General features: G+C 40.7%; 1 protein-coding gene across 2 annotated transcripts in view; it reads left to right on the forward strand.

The window, feature by feature from the left end:
• PSMG3 (proteasome assembly chaperone 3) overlaps positions 1 to 12,792 on the forward strand; it is a 69,423-nt gene that overhangs the window by 17,705 nt on the left and 38,926 nt on the right. Inside the window, exon 1 of one of the 2 annotated variants that reach the window (XM_044081347.1) lies at positions 149 to 301. The exons of the other annotated variant lie outside the window; for it this stretch is intronic. The gene's annotated coding sequence lies outside the window, so the exon portion shown is untranslated. Of the gene's footprint in view, positions 1 to 148; positions 302 to 12,792 lie in introns of those variants that run through there. 2 annotated transcript variants of the gene reach the window in all.

Here is a 12,792-nt window from a genome sequence, read left to right on the forward strand (position 1 = left end):
CAACTGCAGATTATACATTTATCGATGCTCCGCCCCTAATGAATATTGTTATCAAAGGAGGTATTTGTGACATGAATATGCATTAAATATACAAATTAAAACTACTTTTTTAACAAATAGGATAAAAAGGTGAGATACAATGACCCAGGAAGCAGTTTTAGTTTGTAGTCTGAGAAACCACACGTGCAGTGTATAGAAGAGTGAACTGCTTTCTTCTTGTCATTTTTTTAATCAGTATTTTTCTTATATTCTGCATACTTTTAGGAGGCTGGCATAGTAAACAAACACACTAAATTTGGAGGTGAGTGACAAATTATATACACAAATATGTGTATGTATTGTTCGCCCCTGATTTTAAACTTAGGAAACAATGTTTTCAGACTGGTGCTGCTTAATCAAGCGTATTCCTTGTTAGCTGTAATGCTGAATCATTACAATGCAGCTTTTGTATGCCTGTGGAGTATGGATAGTAACACTGTGTCTGTCTGTGTTAAATGAAGAAGTAGCATTAGTAGGGCTTTCTATACTGGCAGTTATACTGTTTGACTTATTTCTGATTTAATGTAGATTTTATGTATGAAGTCACATCCATATGGCATATATTTTAACTCCGCTTAATACCGGTATTTATACGTTTATGTGCATTTTGGTCTCTCTTGTCTAATCCTGGCTGTGTTCCTTTATGAACCATTTGCAGTGGGGAAAAGTATTGTCTGTCTTCTACATGAGTATCTCTTATGCTAGTGACACCAGGGATTATCCATTTACACAAATGAAATAGTGGAGATTCTACCTAGTGAAGCTCCTTGAGTTTCATATATTTTAAAAAAGCCAATGATGGCTGTTGTCAGTTGTAGAGGACAGCAAATTCCAGGATAAAATTCTCTGTTTATCCTTGGCAAAAGATATGGGTAAGTATAGCATTCTAGCTCAGAGCACATATAACTATGAACTCCTTAAGACTTCACTCTGGGATTGATTTTATCAGTCTCCATTTGCCTATTATGTAACTAAGCAAGTTATTTAGCAAATTATGGTCTTGGGTCACCCCTGAAAAAAAGGCATTCTGTCTGATCATTTTACCTGGTTAACACAAGTAAAATAAATAAAAAGTACTCTGTCAGTTTGTACAGTCACATGTGAAGTCATCCTAGATTTGTGTTTGATAAATTAAATTGCTGTCTTCTGATTCTAAGGCTAGAAGCTGTGGTGTGCTAAGTGATGGTGGTGATATGAACAAAGAGCTAACCAAATGGAAAAAGAAGAAAATAATGTTAGTTGTGGGGAACTGTCACTACCAGCAGCTGATATGTACAGGGCATGCCTGGGATAGCTGCTAGAGGACAGTGTTCAGGATGTTCATAGTTAGTACCCCATATGTAACATCACTGACTTGCTTGTACAAAACACTAGACACAATTTGGTAATGGTCAGTGACCATTAAGGAGATGGTGACAGGCCAGTCTGTCTGGTCAAAAGCATGGAAGCTAAAGTGCTGAGAAGTGAATTGCAGCACACTTCCATGTAGTTTAATACCACTGAGGAGGAGGCAAATCCTCTTACGAGGAGTGTGAACATTACCTCTGCTCACTGCAGCGAAGCAGTAAAGAGAGAGAAGTATGCTGGAAGGCAGTGTGAGTATAACCTACCTGTTGAATGGTAAGTTAAAGTCCTTTCTTTTTTTATATTTTACTGGCCACAACTGAAGTGTCTTGTTTGATTTTTGCATCTGTACCTGAGAATATCAGATTTTTAGATGGAGAGCTTGACTAGCAAGTTATGCGAGGAAAAGAGGAATTAGCCGTGTCTGTTGTCTATAACAAAATATTGTGGAGGACCTATCATGACAGTGCAACTTTGCACACAGCTCTAGTGAAATCAGTATCGTGACCATGCATCTGGTTTAACTGCATGTCGTCTTCTTGCTTATGCAGTTTTAATGTAGTACTGTCAGTCAAAACACGTTTCAATAAAACTACTCCTTTGTTGATTTTTGCTCTCATTTTTGCTGTTGTAATTGTTAATCAGTATGTGGTTTATGTTATTGTGGCAACACAACCTGATATATTAGATCTGTGGTTCCATTTGGGCCTGGTTTTACATCATAAATCTGACTTTATTACTCACATACTTGCTGTGTAACACAGTTTTTGTGTATTTCAGTGTCTCAGTACTGCATTTATTTCTTAGAGAGTTGCTTGCTTTGTATTTTGATCTTACAGTTGCATGTTTTTGTTTTGAATGGCTTATATTTGAGCAATATTTTGTTTTATTTATTTATTTAAGTTTGATGACCGGGGAAGTCCACTGGCCCTAGAAGAGCCTGTTTTCAGTGGAGGCCCAGGGAGAAAAGCTCCAAGAGTTGCAAGTTACATTTACTTTTACAAAGGACATCGTCTATACAATTCATTACACAAAATTCAAATAATGTCCATGTTAGTAATAACTTTCAAATAAGTTCCATGTTATTTACAAATAGGGTTGCCACATTGTAAAGAAAAAAAAAAAAAGAAGACAATAATTCAATACAGACTTTTCAATATTTAACATAAGAGAAGCTTAAAAGTTATAATTCAACTGTTGGTGTAAAATTTTCACATATACTTAGCTGCTAGCTATTGGCAGGTTAGAAGAAAGAAATATGCAAGGAGAGGGAAAAAGTATAATTGACATTGGAGAGTACAGTATCCGAGAAAATATAAAAACAAGTAGAGAGAGAGTTAGTTTTGGGGGGATAGATTAGGAGGGATGAAATAATTAATATTAGAGGTAGATTGGAGAGTATAGTGTCATAAAATTTTGAATGAGGTTAGTTGTAGGGGGTTGATTATGGAGGGATGAAATAATGTTAGAGGTAGGTGGATGAGTCAGTGAGAGGTAGAGTGGGGAGATAAAAAAAAAAGGGGGTGTATTAAGTAGGAGCATGACAAGGGTGGCTCAGTGGGTAAGATCTCTGCTTCACACCTCCAGAGCCTGGTGTTCACTCCTAACTTTGTCACTGTGTGGAGTCTGTATGTTCTCCCCATCTCTGTGTGATCTTCCTTCTACCTCACACATCATGCCAGTTAATTGACTACTGTAATTTCTGTGTCTGATATATAATGTATACACAGACTTGACCTTGTGGCCCAAGCTATTGCTCAAAAAGATCCATGAAGAACAGTTCACTTCTTGGCTAATGAATTAATATGTTAAAATACTATACACAATCGTAGCCAAAAGGACGAGAAGTGATTAAAAAAATGCTACCTGCAGAAGGTAATATTTGCTATTGGGGTGCATGAGTTCTTTTAGCACCTGAAAAAGTGATGAGTTTCTGAGAGCAGTTTTCCAAGTAAGGCAGAAAGATGAATAGTCATAATGTTAGAAAGGAAGTGGGTGTATGTAAAAGAATCACAAAGAGAGTGTACCTCACAGGACAGGTGAAGGATATGGTAAAATGTGTTACAGTTTTGAGGTGATGGACTGCCGTGAATGTGTACACAGCTTTCAGATTTTGCTGTGGGAATTGGAAGGATGCTATTCTTCTGGTTTGTTAGTTAATGTTATTTTATTATGTGGGATAAGGTACAGCGAGAGAATAGTTAATGAAGGATTAGAGCAGCGGTGGGGGTTCTGTGAGGTGAATGAGGTTTAGCTGCATGACTGAATACTTGTATTAGATAATGTGGCCTATAAACCCATAGAAGACATAAAAATAGGCATTCAGCTATAACATCAAGACCAACTGGCCCCTGTATCCTACCAGTGTCCCTGTGCATTTGATAATTTGCATCTTCTAATTAGGTCATGCATAATTCTTAGTTCCTGAAAAAAATGCAGTGTCACATAAGTATGTCTTTGAATTCTCTCACCTATTTTTTAACCCACAGTCTCCTTGAAAGTTTTTCGTTTTTTTTTTTTTTTTTTGAAGTATCTTCCATGCCACATGTGGAAAAATAGTCTTGGCATTTTTCTCATTTCAAATACTGCATTAATTTCTACAGATCTTGGGTTAAATGCACAAGTGTGTTATTATATGACTTAGGTCCTTGCTCTCTGCATATTTTCCACAGAGCAATTCTAATTCATGAATTCGTGAACACCTCCCAAAATATTCATTAGATGATAAAATTATTGTATTAATAAGCACATATATTTTTGCTTCCTTTTTGCTCCGTGCAGCTGACTGTTAGCTGTCATCCGTTCCTCTTTTTGGTCATTGCATCTACTGGAACCACTTTAGACTCCCCCAGGCTAAACCCGATTCACATCCTGGATGAAAAATAAAATCAAGGGCTTTGGTGCAGTGTAATTCTTTCACCATTTCCCCAGCCCATGCGTGTGCTTGGTAACACGCCAAGGGTGGAATATACAGTGGACAAACTCACTGAACTGTCCACCACATTTGCAAGGGACTGATGTTAGTAATTACCCTGCCGCCCTCGCTATTGTTTCCCTGGATTACTCCAGGAGTATCTGCCATGACTACACTTATGCATAAGCCTCCCCCACCCCACCGAAGATGGGCACATCCATCCTTCCTGTCTGCACCTCAAATGTCAGAGCCACTAATCAAATCTAGGTCATCTGAGCCATATTCAGGGCTTTATCCCTCTACAGCATGGCAGTGGCATGCTAGTAAACATGTTGCAGTGCAGTTCTTTATTTCCAGACTGATTTGAGAAAGTGTAAACTCACTGTTGAGTAATCTCTGGGCAAGTGAAGAATGCACTAGTTTTCTATCATGCCATGAGGCAAACTTAATTCTAAGGTGCCAGACATGTACAAATTACTTGCATTGTTGGCTATGAGATACTCTGAAGACACTATAGGCCAGGGACAGCTTAGATTACTCCAAATGTGACTGTGACCGCTTAGGATACTGCTCAGCTGTGCATCAGTTTGTCATATGGACCAGCAGCGAGAAAACCTTAGTGGCACAATATCTGGTAATGCCTATACCAGACTGTGCACATCCTATAGAAAAGACACTGTAGTGTGCCTTCCTTTTAGGTTATGCCCCATTGCACACTACATATTAGCAAAAGCATTTACACATTGACTGACAATGTACTATGGCGTATGAACAGCAGCAGGCTGACAACCAGTAAAAGAACCTCTGTTATGGCAATGAATCCACGAAACAGTATCATACTATGGATCTGCATTCTGCCTCTCCATATGTTCAAATTCAAAAATGCTGCAACAACCAAAAAAACAAAATACACAAATTCTGAAGTATCCTTTCTGAAATGTGTTTACTCCATGTATTATTAAAGATGTATCATTTGTCCATATCTGTGAATTGCATATTCTTCTGTAGGGCTGGTCTCCTGTTATAGAAATGATACAAAACTGGATTATAAATAGTCTTGTGTTTTGTGTGACAACACTGCATGCATTTAGAGTATTTGTTTATGTTGGGAGTTCCAAATGCTGTCACTGTGTCTTGCTGGACACTAATGACGTTTAGCATCCAGTGCTCTTGGCACTGGTTTCTGGTCCATACATACTTACGCCTGCTCATGCCCAATACTGGTGCAGCTTCTTGGGTACAGCACTGCAGTGCAGTCTGCATAGTCTTGTGCTATAGAGATATTGCTATTGCCATAACAAAAGGCATTGGTAACTGTTCAGTATATTTTGTTCATAGGTTCATACTAGGCTATCTGCCCTAGGGCATTTATAAGCCTAGCCAGAGTGTGTTTGGCTTTCACCACCCATTTTAAATTAATTTTGCTATGCCCTTTTTCGAGGTTAGTATACTGTGCCTCTGTCTAACAGTGACACAGAAGTGATACCCGGGGTAAACCTATGATCTCCCATCCACTCATCAAGATTCCTCTTGAAGAGAGTCAATGAGGGACTCTGCCTAACCTGGACTGGGATTTTATTCCAGAGTGAAGGGAGCCTCTGGGTTATGAATTTGTCCCTCCAGCATGTCCTATTTATTTCAGTGCTTAGGTTCAAGTCGCTGGAGCGCGTAGCTCGATGGGATTTGGATTTTCTGAGGTGCAGCATGTCCATTAATTCTGGGTTGGACATGGCTTTATACGTCAGGCACAGATCGCCTCTGAGCATGCTGTATGCCACTGAGTAGAGCTGGAGTTTCTTTAACCTGGCAGCATATGGCATCTGTTTGAGCCCTTTGATCCTCTTGGTGAGGTACTTTTGGGGTCTTTCCAGTTGCTGCAGGTGTCTGGTAAGGTACATCCCAAAAGGGGCATTGTACTCAATTATGGGCCTGATGAGGGATGAGTAAAGAGGCACGATGACCTCCCCTGATCTAGATGTGAATCCCTTCATGATTAGGTGGGCTATATAAAATGTTTTTCTAACCACTTTGGCCACGTGGTTGTCAAATGAGAGATTGCTATCAACTTGGGTCCCCAGGTCCCTAATTACTTCTTCTGTACGTAATGGATTACCACATATGTGGTAATTTGTGGGCACTTTGTTTTTGCCAAAGGGGATGACTATACCCTTTTTGGCATTTAGCTTGAGGCCATGGCTCTGGCACCAGTTGTCTGTTTCTGTGAGGCCCTTTTGGAGGATGCTTGTGTCGGCTGGAGAGTCGATTTATGGCGCCCAGTTTGCAGTCATCTGCGAACTTAGTCAGCCACAGTCCTTCTGTGTTGGCCTGTACCTCCGAGAAATATATACTGAACAAGAGAGGTCCCAGAACTGAGCCTTGTGGGATGCCACTTGTAACTGGTTTGGAGTCTGACATGGCTCCAGCAATTCTAACCATGTGTGTTCTGTCCTTGAGCCAGTTTGCAACCCATCTAGTGACATAGGGGTTTATATTTAAGCTGGTGAGCTTATCTATAATGCCCGAGTGTGGTATTGTATCGAAGGCTTTTGCGAGGTCCAGGTAGGCTGTGTGGACCACCTTCCCCTCGTCAATGGCCTTGGTGACTTTTTCAAAGAAATCGACCAGGTTTAAGAGGCAGGATTTGCCCTTAACAAAGCCTAATTGGGTAGGATCCAGTGTCTGTAGGTCCCCAATATCTTTATTTATGAGGTCCATGATGATCCTTTCCATAGCTTTGCAGACCAAGCTAGTCAGGCTTATTGGGCGATAGTTTCCAGGATCCATTGAGGCACCACCTTTGTGGAGAGGGACCACTGTTGCTGTACGCCACTCTTTGGGTACATATCCTGTAGTAAGGCTGAGATTGAACAGTAGATTTATGTTTGGGTTTAGCTCTTCTTGGAGTTCATGTAGGACGCAGCCCGGTACACCGTCTGGTCCCATTGATGCTGTGTTTTTTGCTTTGGAGAGGGTGGCTCTTACCTGAGCATCTGAGATGTCAGGGGGGCAGCACTCTGCTGGGATAGATATTTGCCCTTTTGGTGGGGGTGGGGGAGTTTGCTCTGAACCTGTCAGCTAGGATGTTGGCAATGTCTGTGGGTTCGATGTATTTTTTTGTCATTTTGGAGTAATTCTGAGCATATCTGGGAATTCCCACCCAGGTTCCTAACATAACTAAAGAAAGCCTTGTGATTATCCTTAGTGTCCTGTGCAATTTTTCTCTCGAAGCTGGCCTTAGACGATTTTATGAGTGCCAGTAGTTTTTTGATAATACTGATCAGAGATGCCTTCCCTTTTTGGGATTTTGCTCTATCATGTAGTAGCTTCCTCTTTCTATTGTATAGTTTATTTATGGCTGGGGTCCACCAGACAGGACGTCTGCCTTTGGAGGATTGAGTCTTGGTTTTATTTGGGATTGCATGATCCATGCATTCCTGAAGGTGTTCATAGAATGCATTTATAAAGGATTCTGTGGTCTGGGCCATATTTTCCACAGGCTCGGGGGCTTTGAAGGATTCCACCTCGGTTTTGAGGAGTGTGAAATTTGCTTTAGAGAAGTTTTTCACTGTGGTTTTCTGGGCAGGAGGTGGGGTCGGGATGTGAATATCCAGTGGGATTAGTTTATGGTCTGATCTTACCAGTGAGGGATACACTATGTTTTGTATCCCACTGAAGCATTTATCCAAAATGTAATACTAGAAAACCAATCAGATGCAAGTTGAACAGCTGTCCCCAGAATTTCTTTTTCTATGAAGTTGACCAGCATCTTCTTGATTTTTTTTTCTTTACTGACGACCTTCTCCCCTGCAGTGAATTTGGCCCATTCAGTCTAGGCAGCCATCTGAATTTTTCTTATGTAACCCTATCCCCTGCCATGGCAGGTGAGGTATGCAGTTCCTTACAACAGCTTTCTCTGTGGGCCTGATGTTTCTGTACATGCACAATGAAAGCTACAGGAAGAATGTGCATTAGCAGAGCTACCCAGCATGCTGTGCACCTGTGCTGTGGTAGGTATAAGCACTGCAAGTGGTTCAGATTTCCCCCAGTAAAAGCAAGCTAATGATGGTCATGCCCACGTCTGGTTCCTCTGACACTTGTGCCACTAACTGGTCTCAGGTTGTCTGGGTTGTAGTCAGGACTTCCGTTTCTATGCAACGATGCAAGGGAGCCCTCCCTGAAAAGAATCACTAGCTAACTTGCTCTTACCTTTAAACAAGTAGCCTCATTTACTTACACTGGCTTGTATTGTAGCTTCTTTACTGATTCCTTATTACAGGTCAGAATTGGGCAAGCTTACCACAGTATTAACAATCAGTCCCCAGTGCATCACAAAGCCAGGCAATTAAACTGATTAAAAAAAAGGTACCTGCCATGCTGTTGTCAGTGGTAAGACTGCACTGCCTGACATTGTTACAAGTAATCCTGACAAAAAATAATTGTCAAAAAAATTGAAAACTGTCATGCAAATCTGACAAGACATAAAAAAATACATATACAATATGGAGATTTCTCTGTAAAGTATAACAAAATGCTGCAGTGTCTGCAGCACAGGTCAATTTAAATACTGACCAAAATAATGTAATATACTCACTATAATCTGTAGGAAAGATGGCTGTGATAGAAGATATCTTGAAATTCCTGGAAAATACTTCAGACACATTTGCAGAGTTAAAAATGGCATAATCTTTCAGAGAAAGAGTTAAAAGAACAAGAGCCCTTAAGCTGAAAAAAAAAGATGGATGGGGAAAAATACAAGGAAAAGGTATTTCACTGAAAAAGTGGTAGATTTACAGACTGGCTTGAAATAAAATGTTAGATATATGTAATAACTTGGAGTTTGTGGGAGTAAAAGGGCATTAAGTGGATTCAAGAATATACAGAACAAGGATACTGAAACTTCTACAACAGGTAACATAAAGTAAATCAATCACTGATTAAGTGGAATTAGCAGTTAACCAATCTGAAGACCTATGCATGGACCATCCTGGTCGCATTGTCTTATCTATACTTAAAAGTCCACATTTATTTCTGAGAGTTGACATATTATTTCTTGAACTTCTGGTAGTATCTCTTTTAATGACACTAAAAAAGATGAGACATAGTAATGAACCCTTCAATGTCCCAGTAGTAACATTGCTTGCCTCAGTTTGTGCTTCTTTTAGCATGGTCATGTTTTTCCTGTTCAGTCAGTATTTAACCCAGGCTATTACATCAGCACCTGCTTCAAGGCTGTTTAACTTTTTTTATTAGATTTGTATGTGACAGTAGCTTTCCATGTTCTTGTTTATAGTCTCATAGGTATTTCATGGTGTGTGTGTGTGTGTGTGTGTGTGTGTGTGTGTGTGTGTGTGTGTGTGTGTGTGTGTATATATATATATATATATATATATATATATATATATATATATAAAATTTTATTTTATTTTTTTTATTGACATCCTACTGGTCTATTGAGCTTGTGCATCAGTTTCCCCACCAAATCATCCTTTTATGCTTTCAGGGAGCAAAGGTCAAGGGCATTAAGAAACCTAGTGGTTGTACTGAAAGGCTTCGGGGAACAATGATTCAGTTTGGACCACCCTAGTTTCTCTCTCTTCCTTGTTGCCATGGATTTGCTGAGACTTAAAATACTATTTAGACAAGCAGTATTAATTGCAAATTTATTCAGTAGATTGAAAAAAAAACACTGTTGCTACAAGTCTTTTGACACCTCCCTCTAGTGGCCACTTGTATCCCCACCCTGGGAAAGTAGACTGGTTATTTATCCCTCCCTTTGTCCATTCCTAAGGAACCTAGACTGCTTTTCAAATGTAAGTCACCAGTAACGTGCAGATATGACATGTCTCACCATCATTCTGGCAGTAGCATAGATTTATTGCTTCTGATAAAGCTAGTTCTGGCTGAAAATGTTCTGAAGAAATGTGTAAATGTTTTGTATATTTTAATGCATGACAGTGTTCAGTTAAGGAATATCAGTAATGTGCAGTTGTTAGAAACACTGACATGTTTTTGGTTTTAATATCTCTTCAAGCTGCTGCTTCTGTTTTTGTGTGCTGTAATAAATGTCCATTTCCTCTTATTTTTTAGCACGAGCTGTGGATAAATAACAGCAACTTCTGTATTGTTACAGATACAGAGAAAATGCATAGTGTATGAGAGTAAATTATACCCCCCCCCCAAGTGTTCTAAGTGCATGGTAAAACCAATTGTGCTTCGCTTCCTTACAAATTCTGTATTAGTTTCCATGAATATCTATTTCATTGGATCATAGGAACTTACTAGGCTATTGGCCCTGATGCTCTTACAAGCCTATCCAAGAATTTAGTCCATGTTCTAATGTCGGCACCCAGTGTCCCTGTCTAGCAGGAACACAGGTGGAAACCCAGTGGTGTATTTTCTGTTCCCCATCCAGTTATCCAGGTTGCACTTAAAAAGGGTTAATGAGGTACTCTGCTTGACGTGGAGGCTGTGTTTGTTCCATAGAAGGAGGAGTCTCTGGGACACCAGTCTGTCCCGCCAACAAGTCCTGTTGATGTCACAGACCAGGTTAAGGTCACACATGTGGGTTACTCGAGTGGAGCTTGACTTCCGGATATGCAGCAGTTCCATCAAGGCAGGGTCTGAGATTGCTTTGTATGCCAGACAGAGGTCACCTCTGAGGAGTCTGTATGAGTCCGAGTGGAGGGGGAGAGAGAGACAGGGCTTTTAGCTTGTCTGTGTAGGGTAGATGTTTGAGGCCCTGGATTCTCCTGGTGAAGAAACTCTGTTGTCTCTCCAGCTACTGCATGTGCTTTATGAGGTACATGCCGAAAGGGGCATTGTACTCAATAATGGGTCTCATAAGGGAAGAATACAGGGATGTTATGACCTCCTTGTTGCTGGATAAGATACTCTTACTAATGATGTGGGCCATGTAGAAAGCTTTCCATACAACAGAGGTAATATGGTGGTCAAAAGTAAGTTTGCTTTCAACCTGGGTGCTCACGTCCCTCACCACTTATTGCGTGCTTAGGACCTTGTTAATATGATAATTTGCGGGGACATCACTCTCCTCAAAGGGAATGGGTTTGCATTTTTTAGCATTCAGTTTGAGGCCATGTTTCTGGCACCAGTCATTTGTTTGGGTGAGACCCTGTTAGAGGATGTCCACATCACTAGGGAATTGATGACACCACCCAGGTTGCAGTCATCTGCAAACTTGGTCACTGGTTTTTGGCCTGCACTTCAGAAAAGTATATCCTAAACAATCGAGACCCGAAGACTGCCTGTTTTGACTAGGTGGGTTCTATCAGTCAGCCAGTTCGCTACCCTTCTGGTAACATATAGATTGATGCCTAGTTGAGAGAGTTTATCTACTCTACCCGAGTGGGGAATAGTATCGAAGGCTTTGGTCAGGTCAAGGTAGGTGGTGTGCACCATCTTTCCCTCATCCATGGCTTAGGTGACTGTCTCAAAGAAGTCAACCAGATTTGACAGTCATGACCTCCCCTTGACAAAACCAAACTGTGTGGTATTGAGTGTTTGGAGGTTGCTAATGTCCTTGTTAATGAGGTCCATGGTAATCTATTCCATAGTGTTGAAGATCTGGATATTTAAGCTGATGGGTCTATAATTTCCTGGATCAGTGGATGCTCCACCTTTATGTAAAGGGATTACAGTGGCTGTCCTCCACTTGGCTGGGATGAATCAGGCTTTGCTTGAATAGGGTGCCTGCAAGTTCCTGCCTGAGTTCATGTAGGTGCAGTCTGGGATGTTATCTGGTCCCATGGAGGCTGTATTTTATTCCTTTGAGGGGACAGTGATGACTTGCTGCCTAGAGAGAGGGGGGCAGGTTCTTGGATGTCCTGATTTACTGATGGGGGCACAGAGGGGTGAAGTTTTCAGTGAACCTGTCTGCCAGCAGGTTGGTTATATCTACAGTGTTTGTGTATGTGGTGCCCTTGACCACTAGTTCTGAGCAGATCTGAGTGCTTCCTTTGATATTGTGGACATATGTGAAGAAGGCCTTGTGATTGTCTTTAGTAGATATTGCTAGTTTGGTCTCTAAGTTTGCTTTGGAGGATTTCACTACTGCTCTTATTTGCTTGTTCAGGCTAAGGGGACATTGCTTCCAATTAGGCACCTGCTCCTTTTTGGTCCTGGACAGCAATTCTTTCTTTTTATTATAAAGTTTATTTATTGCAAGATGTCCACCAGACAGGTTTACTCTTCCTTGAGGAGGAGGATTTTGTCCTGTCTGGTATTCCTGATTCCATGCAGCTGTATAAATTCTCGTATAATACTTTGGTGTAGGTTTGAACATATATGCCAGTTCCTGTAATCAGCTTTGGAGAAGTTTTTTTGTTAGACCGTAGCTGGGGGGGGGGGTGTCGGTCGGTGGAGATGTTGACTTCGAAACTGACCACTTTGTGGCCAGATCTTACCAGGGAGGATGACACTGTATGGATGCTGCTGTGGTTACTCATGTTGATTTAGTACCAAGTCCAAGATATTAT

This window comes from Protopterus annectens, chromosome 8.part0 (genome assembly GCF_019279795.1).
Source record: "Protopterus annectens isolate FY-2018-M chromosome 8.part0, PAN1.0, whole genome shotgun sequence".
Classification (NCBI taxonomy): domain Eukaryota; kingdom Metazoa; phylum Chordata; order Ceratodontiformes; family Protopteridae; genus Protopterus; species Protopterus annectens.